Source organism: Notamacropus eugenii, chromosome 4 (assembly GCF_028372415.1).
Source record: "Notamacropus eugenii isolate mMacEug1 chromosome 4, mMacEug1.pri_v2, whole genome shotgun sequence".
In the NCBI taxonomy this organism is placed as follows: Eukaryota; Metazoa; Chordata; class Mammalia; order Diprotodontia; family Macropodidae; genus Notamacropus; species Notamacropus eugenii.
In genome coordinates, this window is record NC_092875.1 from 81,688,048 (window position 1) to 81,704,381 (window position 16,334).

The following is a 16,334-nucleotide window of genomic DNA, read 5'->3' on the forward strand; positions in this document are numbered from 1 at the left end:
AATTGTGTCTCCTGGATCTATTTTCCAGGTCAGTTGTTTTTCCAATGAGATATTTCCCATTATCTTCCATATTTTCATTCTTTTGGTTTTGTTTTGTGATTTCTTGGTTTCTCATAAAGTCATGAGCCTCCATCTGTTCCATTCCATTTTTAAAGAACTATTTTCTTTAGTGAGCTTTTGAACCTCCTTTTCCATTTGGCTAATTCTGCTTTTTAAAGCCTTCTTCTCCTCATTGGCTTTTTGAACCTCTGCCAATAGAGTTATCCTATTTTTCAAGGTGATGTTTTGTTCAGCATTTTTTTTGAGTCTCCATTAGTAATGTGTTAACTCGCTTTTCATGCTTTTCTTGCATCTCTCTCATTTCTCTTCCCAGTTTTTCCTCCATCTCTCTTACTTGATTTTCAAAATCCTTTCTGAGCGCTTCCATGGCTTGAGACCACTGAATATTTATTTTGGATGTTTGGACTACAGAATCCTTGACTTTTACATCTTTCCTTGACAGTAAGCATTGTTCTTCCTCTTCAGAAAGGATGGGAGAAGATATCTGTTCACTATGAAAGCAACCTTCTATAGTCTTATTTTTTGCCCATTTTGGGGCATTTTCCCAACCACTTACTTGACTTTTGGTTCCTTTGTCAAGAGTAAGCTATTCTCTGGGAATCTGTAAGATCTCAGTTCCTTCTTGTTGGCAAAATCAAGCATGTACACTGGTCTGGGAGTAGGCAGAGATGTTTGTGCCCAGAATCTTAGCCGTTTCCTCTCCACAGCTACCTGGCCTCCAGTTCCACTGCTATTCAGCGTGAGATAAAGATCAGCTCCCTCAGGGCCTCTACACAGGGCTGAGGCAATATTCAGCCCCTTAGTGCCCTCAGCGCTTTTATGATCCACCAGTGGATGCAGGCTGCTGTAGGAGCTGTGGTGGGAACTGTTGCCGCCTGCCTGATGTGGCCTCTGCGGCTGCTGTCTAGGAACAGAGCTATGGGAAGGCCCTTCTCTCTTCCTGTCCAGCTGAAAAAACCCCATCTGTGATCTTTGGCGCCTATGGGTTGAGGGATCTGCAGACCTGCTGCTGCTGGGACTGGAGATTCTTCCCCTGAGGTGTCCTCCTCCCCGAGCTGCACTGCGCCCCACCACACCAGTGTGGCCAAGGCTGGGCTGGGCTCCTCTCTACGTGTTGTAAACCTCACATTTCCCATGGGCCTTTCAGGTCACCCTGGGCTGGAAATCTCCTCCACTCTGTTGTTCTCCACTTCTGCTGCTCCAAAATTTGTTGAGAGTTCCTCTCTACAGGTATTTTATGGACTGTGTGGAGAGAGCCTGCATATGTGTGTCTTTCTACTCTGTCATCTTGTCTCCACCTCCCCACCCCCCAGTCTTTTAATGTAGGAGTTTTAAGATCCTGTGTGATCCTGACTGTTGTTCCTTGATATTTGAATTGTTTCTTTCTGTCTGTTTGCAGTATTTTCTCCTTAACTTTATAGTTCTGGCATTTTCCATTTGGGATCTCTTTTAGAAGGTGATCGGTGGATTCTTTCAATGAAGACTTTGCCCTCTCGATCTAGGATCTCAGGGCAGTTTTCCCTGATGATTTCTTGGTAGATATTTTCCAGGCTTTTTTTTTCAACATGGACTTCTGGTACACCAATAATTCTTTAGATTTTTCTCTCCTGGATCCATTTTCCAGGTCAGTTGCTTTTCCAATGAGATATTTTACATTTTCATATATTTCATATATTTTATCTTTAGATTTTGTTTGACTGATTCTTGATATCTCACAGAGTCATTAACTTCCACTTGCCCAATTCTAATTTTTAATAAACTGTTTTCTTCAGTTAGCTTTTGTACTTACTTTTCCATGTGTCCAGTTTTCCTAGTTAGGTTTTATGCTTCCTTATCCATTTGGCCAATTTTACTTTTTAGGGAACTGATCTTTACATTGAATTCTTTTTTCATTTTGTCAGTTTTGTCAATCATTTTGTCAGTCTTTGGGCAATTTTTCTCTTACCTCTGTATTTTGGCTTTTAAAAATCCTTCTTGAGTTCTTCCAAGAATGTTTTTTGGGTTTGAGATCAGTTCATATTCCCTTTTGAAGTCTGTCAGTGCTGTCCTCTTCTGCATTCATATTTTGGTCTTCTCTGTTCACATTGTAAGATTCTATGGTCTTTGCTTTTCTGATTTCCTTGTTGACCATGGTAATTGCCTTTTCCTCAGTGTTGGTGCTTACAGGCTTCACCCTCCTTGGAGCTCAGAATCTCCTGTTGGTATGCTGACTTCATACTTGCTGGAATGCCTCTGATCCTGTACTAGTCCCCTTCAGCCAAAGCAAGATACACTCTTCTCATTGATCTCCCGAGAATTCCAAGCTGAGAGACTGCTATGCTCCTTCTTCCAATTCCCTGGGGAAATATTCTCTGGGTTTTTCAAGGGCAACAAGGGTAGGATGAGAACATTTACATTTACTCTGCCATCTTGGCTCCCAGACATTGAGGTAGGTGACATTCAAACATCAAATCTGTTGGCTGATAGTCTCAGGAGTGACTTCTGCTGTTACTAGGGTACCAGCATTTCTCTCTCACTCAGTTCTGCTAGACTCCTGTCCTGTGCTGATATATTTGAGAATCTGCATTGCTGCCTCTGCTTCAGCCCACCTGGGGCCATATCCATTCCCCTTTGCTATGGCAGTCTGCCCCAGTGCAGCCTATGCACTCTGTGCTCCCCCAACCCCATGTAAAAAAGATGCTTCCCATTGACCTTCTGGCCTGTCCTGAGTGGGAAATCTGCCAAACTCTGTCTTCTAGTGAATTCTACCACTACAAAATTTGTTCAGATTCACTTTTTAAAGGTATCTGAAGGAATTTATGGTAGAGCTCAGATTCATCTCTTCTTTCCCTCCACCATCTTGGCCCACATTTCCATCCCTGTCTTTGAAAGGGAAAAAGGGATTGTTGAGGTCAGGACTGTCCAGAGATTGGAGTAAGAACAGATTGAGGACAGGGAGTTGACTCCCGGTGAGTATTTCATGAGGACTGTCCTTTAATATTGTCCAATTGTTCTCTCCCCATCTCTGCCCCAAGTCAACATTACCTGTGCAACTGTGCCAGGCCCAAAGATAGCAAATAGTAACACCCACTTCTATTGAAAAAGTCACTGCCACGACCCCAGTCAGGTTCCACCAAAAGCCACGTTTTTGAAGTCTTTCTGAAAGAGGATAAGAAGGGTCAAGGGCATAACCACTTAGACTCTCCCCTAACTCCTGAACTATCAACTCTGACTCAAGGGCTCAGGAGCTCCCAAAGGAGTAGGAGTACAAGTTTTCTCCAGCTAAATCTGGCTCATAGAAGATGACCACTGGCCCAACTCTCCTGCTAAAGAGAAAAGGTACTGAAATGGAGAGATATGAATCTCTTGTAGTCCCCAAAGACAGCTTATTTCCACTTCTTTGATTCCATGTTTTCTCATACAGAGAACATTCCAGAAGAGGATAGAGGCCACCAGCCGCGGGAATAGAAGATGTAAGCTGGAGGATCTAGGTACTTAGAGATAGTTCCTTAGCTCCAATCATAGACCCCTGAGGAAAGAGGAGCTCTGAGACTGAGATATGTCTTGTACTCCTGTAACTTTTCTGTCTGTATTATCTTGGAGCAAAGCACCACAGAAAATCCTAAAGGGTGTTTATTATAGGTATTACTGGTGCTCTTGTAGGGTTAATGTGTTAGGAGAGGGGGGATGCACCAAGTGCTCATATCCCTGCACCTTCTGTGCTCAAATTGTCCCATAGGGCTCAACAGGAATTCCTTGCCCTGACTTTTGTTCATACTTACCTCTTTTGTCGAGAAATAAAAGGATAGCCAATAAAGATGACATTATCCACAAGCCAGTGATGTTCCTTATCATATTTCCCAACTGGGGATCCATTGGAATGGTTGCTTCCTCACCTGAAACATAACATGCCAACTCAGGAGAATCTGACCTGCATATTCTGTCCTGGCACAGGAAAAGACATTCCATATTAGTCTTTGGGAAGCTTCTCCCCTTCTTCAAGTAGAGGAAGGTCACTTAAAGGGACATTCTTCCTGTGGAGAGGGGCATCTCTGGCTCTGCTGAGGGAGGAGGATGAAAATCTGGCTGAGCATAGGAAGAACAGGGGCCATGGCCATACATTCCAGGCTACCAACCACTAACCCCATCCCTGGCTCTCTCTATCTCCTGATGCTCCCTCTTCCATTCCTTGCACTCATTCCTCAACCACAGTAACTTCCATTCAAGTTCCAGAAGCTGTCTACCAACCTCGGGACAGAGCATATCTATTGTGAACAAAGTTAGACTATAGAAAAGGGTCTACAAGGAATATATTAGTGTGGTAGGTGTGAAGAATTGCTGTTTCTATATTGTGGGGATTCAACCAGTTATTCAATAAACATTTATTCAGTGCCTACTATGTGCCAGGCATTGTGTTAAGTGCAGGGGATAGAAAAAAGGCAAAAAGAGAATCTCTGCTCTCAAGGACCTCAGTCTAATTGGGAGACAATTTCAAAAAAGTAATGTACAAATATGCCTATTTTGAAAACAAAGAGTAAATAGTCTTTCTTTCCTCCCTCCTTCTCTTTCCTGCTCCTTCCCTTCCTCCCTTCCTTTCTTCTTTACTTTCTTCTCTCCTTCCTTCCTTCTTTTCTTTCCTCCTTTCTCCCCTTCCATCCATCTCTTTTTCTCCCTTCCTTCCATCCTCCCTTCTTCCATCCCTCACTGCTTTCCTCCCATCATTGTTCCCTTTCTCCATCATTTCCTTCCTCCCTGTCTTCCTTTCTTCTTGCTCCTTCCCTTCTCCTTCCCTTCCTCTCCTTCCTTCTTTCATTCATCCATTCCTTTCCTAGTGCTTAGCCCAGTGGTTGATACATAGAAGGTGCTTAATAAATTTTTGTTGAATTGAATTGTTCTCACTTGATCCTCAGCAATAATCCTGTATGCTGTGTGCTGTTATTAACACTATTTTACCTGAGAGCAAAACTGAGGTTAAGGGACAGGGCTAGGGTCACACAGAGAGTAAGTGTCTGAGGCAAAAAGTGAACTTTCTGATTCCAACTCCAAGCTGCACCACCCAACTCCTTTTGAACCACGATGTTCTCATGGTCTCACTTCCTTAACTGTGTTCTATGGCACCTCATGAGAAGATCAAAATGCTAATGTTGATACCAGTGACAATTTTCCTCTTAATTTATTAGCCACTAAAATCATACATGTGCCAAAAAAATGCAATTGTTTCCCACAAGAAAATAATATCAGTCACTTCCCACACCAAAATCACAACAATCACATAACCTTTTTAATTGCAAATTTAGTTTGAATCTCACACTGCGCTTCTGCAATCCCATGGCATGTTCCATGGCCCATTCTGATTAAAATTATGAGTTCTGTCAATGTATTTGAAAACCAAAAACATTCCTTAGTCAAATTAACTTGGGAACTTCTAGTCTTTGGAACTTCTTCCTTTCCATGAATACAATAACTGTGTGGTGATGGTGGTGATGTTGATGATGGTAGTGGTGGTGGTGGTGGGGGTGGTGATGGTGGTGTGTGTGTGTGTGTGTGTGTGCATATGTGTGTGCACATGTGTGAGTGTGTATCTATACATGTGTATGTGTGCTAGGTCACTAGAAGCTGGGCAAAATGATACTACTTTTACACCCCTCCCTTGACACTTTCTTCTTTCTTCCTTGGTTTCCCATTTTTCTATCTCTCCCTCCCAATCTTCCCATTTCCTTTCTTTTTCTCTTTCTATTGAAACCTAAATATTGGCATTGGAACCTAGCACAATAGGGAGAAAGAAATAGGATTAGAATTTCATCTCTACATAAGTAGGAAGTGTCAGGTGGAGAAGAGGAATAAGGCAAATCAACATCTTACCTAGAACACACCCTTCCAATGTGTTTTCTCCCAGATCTACTTAGGACTAATTTTCTAGACTTCACACCAGAGCTGTAAATTCTTTTTCCACACTGGTTTAAGCACTTGGATTTGGTTACTCGTGAAACTGTGATGCAGTATGTTGTTTATACTCTCTCAGAGTAGAAAAACACCCTTTTTTCTCCTCTGATGGGACAGATGGGCCTAATCAAGAGTGACCACATGCTACCAGGAGCCAGGATTCAAAGTCTCATCTCAACAGAAATCAGAACAGATTTGTTCCCTCATTGTCATGTAATGCATAAAAAGTGTGAGAGACATGATTTCTGGGTTATTAGTAATTTTATTAATTATGTCTAGCAAATAACTAAGAAAATGAAGGTCATTTGGCCATCTCTCTTAAACCAAAGATGGATCATGACAGCCTATTGATGCTTATGTGGCCTTGGGAAGGTGAGTGTTCTCCACAGATGGCAAACAACTCTGATTAGTTAACAATTAATGAGAAGAATCAATATTATGATGAAAAGGGACCTATTCTAATGAGGGGCTAGGGGAATGTGACTTTGATTGTATCACTCTTACTCTCAGGCCACCCTCATCTCCCAGCCATCTAGACCAAGGAACTACTCTCCCCCACCCAAGCCTAGAAGAACAAAATGGGCATCCCCTGTTGGGTGGGGTCTGAACAGGATTGAGGAGAATGTTAAAGTCAATCTCATTATCAGCCCTATTCTTCAATGGCTGATTTGACCTAGTAGAGGATGAAGAAATAGGAAGGGAAAACATCCTAGATTTCCCCCAAAGTAATTGGTTATGAGTGAAATAAGGATATTGTGAAGACTTCTAATAATAAAATATGGGGAATATTATATTTTCTAAATAAAATTTATTTTCCATAAGGCCTATCTCTCCAGATGCCTAATTTCCAGGAATCCAGGGTTTGTGGACAGTTAGGGCCCTTCCCTAACTTTCCCCCCTTCTCTCTGTGATAGTGCTACCTGAACAGTGGTATTTTACCAAATAAGGACATAATGGACTATAGCTGGAATTTCTTGGAAGTTAATCAAATCTCTCTTTGTTCATTATAATATGGCCACATCATACAGTTCCCTCTTCACCCCCTCCCCTCCTTTTTACTTTAGTTGTAGAATAGCCACATCAACAATTAGTCAGGTATTAGATAAGGAAGTGTATTTGGATAGGTGGATCCTGGTTACCTGATTTCTCGGGTCTTGTCTAGTTTTTTGTGCTTACACTGTAAACTCCCAGCCAATGGAGAGGTGGGATAGTAGGGGGCAGGATTCTCTGTATTAGGGCATATGATGGTGCTTTGTTCTCTGTAAACTGCCTCCTTCCACTAGTCCCATCCTGGGGGAGGGACACCCCTTTCTTGTGAGAACTGAATAAAACACTTTCTGTTCTTACCTCGAGAAGCCTCTTTATTATTTTATAAAGTTTTGGGTAAGAGTCTCATACCCCACACAGTCTTTAATACAAGAGAGCAATAATAATTTCTCTCATTTGGTTCATAAATTAGCAGAATCATACTCCTTGTAAGCCTTTTAGATTGTAAGGACTCTAGAGACTATCTTCTCCAATTGTTTGAAGTCTTAGAAGTAGCCAAAAAAGTGGCTTCAGATGGGTTAGTGAAGACATGAAGAGAGAAAGAAGAGGCAAAGTGGTTACTGGGAAGGTTATTAGTGATAACCACTTAAAATCATTTGAAATTCAAAAAGGGCCAGAGCCTGAATTAATCAATCACAAGAAAAAGCTTTTGGTCTAACTTTTGCTCTCTTCTTTGCTCTCTGAGTGTACTCAGAGAATACCTCTTCCTATGTCAACAAGGTCAGATGGGGGTGACTGAAGAGCATTTTTTCTTTTTATGGCCATGAAGGATGAGACCCTTAACCTAAGACACTATCTTAAATAATGAAATTTTTTCTTATCTTAATATTTTATGGACACATACTATTTTATGGCATGTTAATGATAAAGAAAACAAATATCCTGGGTCATAATTTTGATTGACAGTTTGTCAACTCTTTTATTTTATTGTATTTACCACCTATTCAATTAATAAAATTCCTTTTTCATATTATGGTTAAACATGTATGGAGGTCATAAATTTCACAGACATAGAGACCCTGAGTTGGGATTGTTCTAAAATGTACTTAAGCCTTCTTGTTCCTTTTGTCAGGCAGTCAAACTTGATCTGGCTGTATACATATATGTATTCTGCTAGCTTTAGGGGAATAAATAATACATATATGTACCACCTAGCCTGTTTGCCTCTTTTAACCAAATTTTCAGGTCAATGTTAGGTAATAAGTAATTGAAAGACTTGAAAGATTATGGGAAGGAAAAAGAACAGAATCTCTTAGCTTTCAGTGATTCTCCTACTCCATTCTTAATTAGGCCATGGGCAACAAACCAACAAACAGGTAATGAAATATGTGGACCCTCTCTGGTTAAGAGGGCAGTGTTGGCGATCTCATTGGGGATGTAGCTTAAAACTTCTCTGAGAATTCTGGGAGTTGGAGTTTTGCTCATTTTCTTGTCCAGGGAAATACTGGGAATTAGTAGATGAGAATGATGCAACACCAGAGATGGCTTGAATGAGTCTTTTAGGAGTTTCAGGAAGGAGATACAGAAGCAGACAGTGATTCTGGCAGAGATGGTGAAGATGGAGTTGAGCATGGCACCAGGGCAGCCAAGCTCTTCATTTATCCCAGGGATAACCCTGGTCATTAATAGATGTCCTCCTCACCACGAGCCATGAATCCAGACGAATGAAGAGCTGTCTTTTTTCTCCTCCCACCCTTCCATCCTTCTGAGCAAGGACTTAAATTCAAAATTTTCTGTTCCATTTAAACAGTTCGTCAATGTTTAAAGGTAGTTTTGTTAAAATTCATTCTTCTAGACCAAAAACCTGCACAACATACAGCCCTCAGTGTGCTTGTGGCTGGCCCAAGGATTTTGGGCAGCCTTCCACTTCTCACTCTCTCCCGTTTATAACCTGACTTGGGACAACCAACCATTACCAGTCTCTCTCTAGTTACCTTTACTTAGAAAGTGAGCTGTTAAAAATCTCTCTTTGGCCTGAAGAAGTTCAGCCTATTTTAATTTTGACCCCTACCTACTGCAACTTGAGCAGGCCTGCTCTAGATAAAAGAAATCAATCTCTATTTTGCCTTTGAGTTTTGTACTCCTTGAAGCCTACCCCATGGGGGATGGGTACCAAGCTGCACTGGTCATCAGATTGACACTTTAAGACTGGAACTATGGAGCTGGAGCTTTAGCCCAAGAGTCTTTCTTCAGGTGATAGGGCCAGGGAAGAAAGAGCTGGGACCATGACCAGTACTCCCCTGAATCTGAGGCACATGGAGACGGAAAGTAGAGTGGCTGGGCTTGGCAACTAAAAATCTCATTAGTTGCTGAAATGAAAAGAGAGGTGGCTCTCTGCCACTGTGCTTTCCTAAAGTCTTAGACATATAACCCCAGTTTTTAATCCTGTTCACTACCTGTAAGTGTGGGAGTGATTGGGGGTGGGGGCAGAGGTTTCCATGTAGATCCATTTAATGCTTTTCTGTTCATTTTTGCTATATGTAGTTAACTATATGACCACAGTATGCTGAGTGACTGTGTCCTTTGAATGTGAGAAGCAGATTTACTTGACTGACAGAAGAAATTCTAAGAGCAGGATAGGGACTCCAGAGTTATCATGTTCATCTTTGGATATTTTCACCAGAGTTATCATGTTCATCTTTGGATATTTTCACCAAGAGGCCATAGATATGTGCCCACTGCTGGCCAGTCTGCCACATCTCCAGCCTGGTTTCTTGCCTTTGGGAAGGGGAATAACATGATTCCTTCAGCTGCAATTATACTTTTACTTACTTCTTTTAGAGGACTCCACACTAAAGGATGCCAAACCTCTATGTGAACAAGGGCACCTAAGTGGTGCAGTAGACAGAGCCCTGAACTTGAAGTCTTCCAAGAAGATAAAGGCCTTTCTGACTTCCAATCTAACTTTATTCACTTATTAGCTATGTGAACCTGGGCAAGTAATTTAACTTGTGTCTGCCTTAGTTCCCTCAACTGCAAATGGGGATAATGATAGAACTTATACATAGGGTTGTTGTGAGGATCAAGTGAGGTATCTACAAAATGCTTAGCAGAGCATCTGGCACATAGTAGACACTTAATAAATGATTGTTTCCTTCCTTCTTATGGAAAATGAAAATCTATCTAAACTCATTCCTCAATAATGAACAAAATTTCCTCTGGTCATAACCTGCCCCCATACCGAAGATTCTAAACCCCTGGTCATCATTCAAATGCATTTTCAACACCCTCCCTGGGCACATCCCCCATCCCTTATTGCCATTCCCCTCAGCCCCACCCAGTGTCTCATTCAACAGTTACCCATTTCTTCTACTTTGGTCTCTGATATGTCTGCTCCAGAGACACAGACTTGCTATCATCTTCAAACCTTTCCTTTCCAACTCCTTCCATCTATTGACCCTCACTGAGATCTGGCTTTCTCTTAGTAACAGAATCTCCCTGGTCATATTTCTCCATCTCACTGATCAAGATGGGGGCCTTGCAATTCTCCTTGTTCCTCATTACTGTCTCCAGATTTTCTCTCTACTACTATCCCTCAGTAATCTCTCCTCCTTTAAGGCTCACTCATTCTACATCTACCATTCAATTATTTCTGGTAGTTATTCTCTATAGACCTCCAGGACACTCGCATTCTTTACTTCAGGAGTTCAGTATTTAACTCACAGTCTCTTCTCAACTCCTGCCTTTACACTAGGGGACTTCACCTTATATACATAGCTCATCAGACACCCCAAGTTCCTAGTTCTTCAACTTATTTATTCCCCTGACTAGTTACCCCTCTACCTAATTTAAGCTGCCCACAAAATTATGCCCTTGATCTTGCCACTTCCACACATGTACCACTTCTGTGCTCATGAGCTTTGAAACTTCTTTATCTAATCATAATCTACTATCATTTCATCTTTCCTTCTGCCTTGCAACCCCTAACCTTGTTCTTCATCCACATCATAACCCTCAGTCTCTCAGTCCCTCAGTTCTCTCCCAGGCAATCATCCCTCTACTAGCTACACTCTCCTCCTTTCTCTGTCTTTACCTCTTGGTGAACTGGTTTAAATCTACATTGTCCTCCTCTCCTGAGTCCCTTATCCCCTCATTCTCTTGTAAATCTTGCCCTTCCATAACTCAGCCTTGGATTCCTCTCACATTTTGCTTCCTTGTCTATTACACAGTGCTGCTGAATGAAGCTGGAGAAAATGATGAAACTGTGCTGACTAGGTTCACTACAACTATGTGTTATGTAACTTCAACTGGGTCTTGAGCAAGACAATCCTTTTATAACTCCCATATCAACTCACTATCCTTTTCTCCACAGTGGTTCTTCCAAATCTTTTATTCATCTTCAAACCTCCCATGGCTCCCTGCTTCTTCTACCTTCCTAGTTGAGGACTTTGTTTCATATTTTACTGAAAAAACATTTGAGATCATTCATGCATAGCTCCCTTTTCATTCCTCATTTCACACCACTCAGATAGCTTTTGCTACCATCTCCATGTTTTCCTTGCAAAAGAAAACTTTCTACATGCACAAGTGATCTCGTTCTAATTCAGCAGATTGATCCTAATATCTCCACTCTCTCATTGATCTTCAAACTTATTCTGTCTTTTGTCTCCTTTACTTCCTACCTACACACATCCTCAAAAACCCCTCCCTTGACCCAACCATCCTGGCTAACTTTTCTCTTCTTGGTGACTATACTTCTTGAGAAGGTGGGGGCCATTGTACTCTATGCTGACTAATGTCTTGCCACTGTACTCCTTTGACTCTGGAGGATAGAGTGAGGCAGATGGCTTTGCATAGGCCTGCCTCACTTAAGTCCAACTCACTTACTAGTGAAGATATAGCCTCCTGATGATACTGGTTCTTTTTTGGGAATGAAAGGAAAACAACAGTGTGTGAGTAGTAGTAGCTAACTCTTTGGGGACCCAAATGAGTAGTTCCATTTGGGCAATGCTGCTATTTCCTCTGTCCATCTTTCTGCCACCCCCATTCTCCTTCTCTTTTCCCTCTGTCCAGGGGGAGAGTCATATCCTTATAAGTGCTTTTGATTGCATATATTTTGCAAGATATCTTGAAGTTTGGAGAGTTGGCTTTTTTTCTTCCCTATTTATTTATTCTATTTTTTTAAAAAACTGTTACAATTAAACCTTTTTGTTTCACATAGTTTTCATTCATGATTTCTTGAAACATAGCTTTGATAGACCAGGTTTTGATAAAGCGTATTGGGATTCAAACAGTGCTACCTGACTGTGCCTTTAAACCCAAGTCACTCTGGCTGTTTATTGTCTTTTCTGCCTCTGTTCCTCAACTGTAAAATGGGAGTAATGATTACACGTATTTCCTAGGATTGCTGTGAGGACTGTTTGTGACTGGTATTGCAAGTACCAATTTGCTACTGGGTGATTATTCCCAAATCTTACTTAATGGCTTCCCCCTAGGGTTCTTTCCAGTCCCATTTTCCTTTCTGTCTTGCTCTGAATGTTCAGGAACTTGACTTTACCTCTGTTTCTCAATTATTTTTGTCCCTTATTCCCTGAGTCCCCTTAGTCCTCCTGGTTCTCAAGTGCCTCCAGCTCTCAAATTCCTTTAGCCCAGTTTTGGTCCTGAGGCCTCTTGTCCACTCAGAAACCTCAAGAATTACAGGTTCCGATGGTGATCTGGTCAGAGTTCATATTTTATACCCATTTAGAAATATCTGATATTGTATTGTCTTGGGCAAGGACAAGAGTTTAACAGTCAGTTCTTTCTCTCCAATAACAATAGTGTTATACTTTTTGCATCTCAATTTGAAAACTGCAAGACATTTTACAGGCATCATTTCAAGTAAATCTCACAAGAATTCTAAGAAGTAGATAATATAAGTTTACTACCCCCATTTTAAAGATGAGTAAACTGAGTATCAAAGAGAGTAAACTGAACATCAAAGAGTTTAAGGGATTTTCCCATAGTCATAGCGTTAGTATCAGCAGTGGAATATGAGCCCATGTCTGCTTGATTCCAACACAATTCGTCTTTGCTTCACTCCCAGGTATTTCTCCACTGAAAGTTCATGCCTTCCTCCCACAACAGACCCCAGGGACCTCCCAGGAAGTCCTCTCTCAAGCCATGAACCTCCGGTAAAATATTGTGGGGTGGGGGCAGTGGAGGGAGTGGGAAATTGTAATATTGTGGAGTCACAAAGAGGGATGCGACCTTGGAGATGTTCAGGTTTAACCTTCCCCCACTCCACCACTACATCTCACTCCACATTCACCCAGTCTACACATTTTAACACAGAAGAAACAGCCAAAAGACAGAAGGAGACTTATGGAAGGTCACACATGGTAATTCTGACATTGACTACCTTGGCACGTAGGGGAGGTCTCCTGGAGTGGGGGTAGATTCTGTGTTCTACCTAAATTGAAAGTTAAAACAAAGTACAGAAAGCCAAAACAGTGAGTTTGAAATGTTGGGAGCTCATTGCATAAAGGTGGATCAGATGATAGGGCTAGTAGGTGTAGCTGAAACACTATCTGGACCCAGAGAGGTGGGAGCCATCTTCAGATGGAGGCTGGACTGTTAGGAGCCCTGCTGTAAAGAGGGGATGAGGTGGAACCAAAGTCTATTGTGAAGGGAAAAGTGAGACTCAGGAAAGAGAAGAATGGTTGTACAAGGTAGTTATTAGGGACAGTTTCTAAAAGGGCCTTGGACTGGAAGCCTTTGGTGCCATGGGTTAATCTCTGCATAGATAAATTTCCTATGACTCTCTGTTTCCCATTTTTTTCTTTGACAAAGTAATCTCTAATATGTGCCTGGCCATAACTAGCTGGACTGAGAAAATGAGCAGCATGGAAACCGGGTCATGTTGTAAGGGTGGGGGGGAAACAGTAACAAGATGAGCTGCTCATCCAAACCCACAAAGTTACCATTAGAATCCTGAAAATGAAAGAATAAAGGCAGCAATTAAGTACATAATGGGTACTTGGTAGCCAGACACTGTACTAAGTGCTTTACAAATATTATCTCATATGATCCCTGCATCACCCCAGAAGGTAGATGGATTATTATCATTCCTATTTTATAGTTGAGAAAACCAAAGCATATAGTGGTTAAGTAACTTGTTCAAGGTCCCATAACTAGTAACTGTGTGAGGCTGAATTTCAACCCATGTGTTCTTGACTTCAGGCCCAGCATTCCATTCACTGCACTATCTTGCTGCCTCTGGAAACAACTACTCCTCTGGAGAGCCAACTGGTATGACTGATGCTGTAAATTGGGTACGAACCAACCTAGGAGTGCATTACAAAAGTAGAAAGACATTATTGGGAATAATCAGGGGCATCTTATGATCTACTCTCGCTAGAGAAACCCCACTGAAGCTTGGGGAATTGACTGCACTCAGAAATTTCTGAAACATGGGTTTGAAGGACTCAATGTTTCAGAATGATGCAGCAATCTCAAAGTCATTGTGTTGGCAATAGAGTGAGAGGGATGTTTCAAAGAGGACTGGTCACTGAGCCAGGAAGAGCGGTCCATTCAACTGCTGCTCCCTTTTTCCTCTCTTTTCAACTTGTGGCTCAGAACTCTGTCTTTCTGGGAATTCTCATGAAAGGATGAGAAGGACATCTTCTAAATCCTGTGACCTTGGCAGCAATGGTAACTGTTCACATGTGACAGTATTAGTTGCCTAGGAGAGCCTGAGACTGGTTCTTGGCTTTCTTCTGCTTCATGTTCCTATCCTCGAGCAAAACTGACCAATAATGGTCCTGAGATAGGCCTTTGAGAGGTCCTGGGGCCCTTAGTTGGTGCTGACAGGTAGCATAGTTTTCTTGAGCTACATCTGGCTCACAGAAGATTAGAGTGATAGGAGAATGAGGGCAAAACTTGGCAGACTTCCCAGAAAACATGAGCCTTGAAGGAATTGTTTGGACATTGCAGAGTCAAAGGAAAAGTGAAGTAGCTCATTTAAATGTCAAACTCCTAAGAGAATAAAATTGGAGTTATGGGTTACTTTTAATGTTTTAAATCTTTGCAAATACATACCTATGACACTTGTTTTTCCAGCATTTCTTTTGTGTGGAAGAAACATATAACAATCCTGTACTGCTCCACATTTTATGCTAATTCCCTCTGTACTTCCTTCTGGTGAGGCCCTATACATGAGATAAACTGAAACTTTCAGTATTTTCCCATGAGCTCTCTGGGCGCACGAGATTAAAACCTAATAGAGAAGAAGGACGAGCCTGATACCCATTTATGGGAAAAGGTCTGGACTCAGTACTCTTGGGAGCCCAGAGCTGAGGGCGTCCCCAGCTTCCTGGTCCAGCATCAGGTCTATTGTTTCCCATGTGGGGATAGAGATGCCTCTTCTATTAAAGGGCTCTGGCTCTGGGTTCTTGAATAGACTGAATTTATTCCCAGGAGAACCTGGTCCCTAAAGACAGGGATCAGGCTCTTTCTTGCACTTGTTGACTGAAAATAATCTGCTGATATTCACATTCCTGAAGCTGAAATGGATATCATTCCCCTCAAAATCCCTGCCTCCTTCCAACCTCCTTTTCCCATGTGTGTGAAACTCTTTTGGTCTTTTTGGATTGTTTTCCCTCCCTTCATCCCCAAGAGCCAATATCAAAGTTCTCTTAATTCCACCTCTGACATTTCTCATCTTTCTTCCCACGTTTTACGCCTAAGAATGGAAACAACATATAAATAATTATGTCCATACAAACTTTAACCATAATAAATCGGAAATAATCAATAGAGCGAAGGAGAATTAAGGAGGATAGAGAAAGGCTTCCTGTAGAAGGTAATATTTTGAACTGATACTTGAAGGAAGTCAGGAAAGCCAGGAGGTGGAGATGAGAGTGAGTACCTAGACATGAAGACAGCCAGAGAAATTGCCTGGAGAGTCAGGAGATGCAATGTTTTGTTTGAGGAACATCCAGGAGTCCAGTGATACTGGATTGCAGAATATATTTGTGTGCACACGTGCGTGCGTGCGTGCGTACGTGTGTGTGTGTGTGTGTGTGTGTGAGACTTCTCAAAAGAATCAGTCTGGGAGGGGAAGACCTTCAGAGTTTCTGGCCAGAACAGAAACAATTGCTATTTACACTGACTCTGAGCCATCAAAACCCAAACGATGAACAGGAGAGGCTTGGCCTGGACCCATTATTGAACAATCAGTGAGAGCCTGAGTGATCTGGATTTAGAGGCATAGTCAATTAGCTCTATTTGAATCTCGATGGACCTTATCCAAGCCTGGTTTACCAGAGGTATACTTCAAGAAATAATGAATGAAAACTACATGAGATAACAGAGTTAATTGTCCC

The 16,334-nt window shown here is 41.7% G+C and overlaps 1 long non-coding RNA gene and 1 pseudogene across 1 annotated transcript in view; one reads left to right on the forward strand and one right to left on the reverse strand.

Annotated features, from left to right (window-relative positions):
* The window catches only part of LOC140502261 (immunoglobulin gamma-1 heavy chain-like), a 98,983-nt pseudogene that overhangs the window by 24,444 nt on the left and 58,205 nt on the right, over positions 1-16,334 (forward strand).
* LOC140500189 (uncharacterized) overlaps positions 1-16,334 on the reverse strand; it is a 47,253-nt gene that overhangs the window by 9,750 nt on the left and 21,169 nt on the right. Inside the window, exons 2-3 of the long non-coding RNA XR_011965631.1 lie at positions 3,822-3,935; positions 3,085-3,198 (exon numbers count right to left, since the gene is read on the reverse strand). This is a non-coding gene — a long non-coding RNA (uncharacterized lncRNA). The remainder of the gene's footprint in view (positions 1-3,084; positions 3,199-3,821; positions 3,936-16,334) is intronic.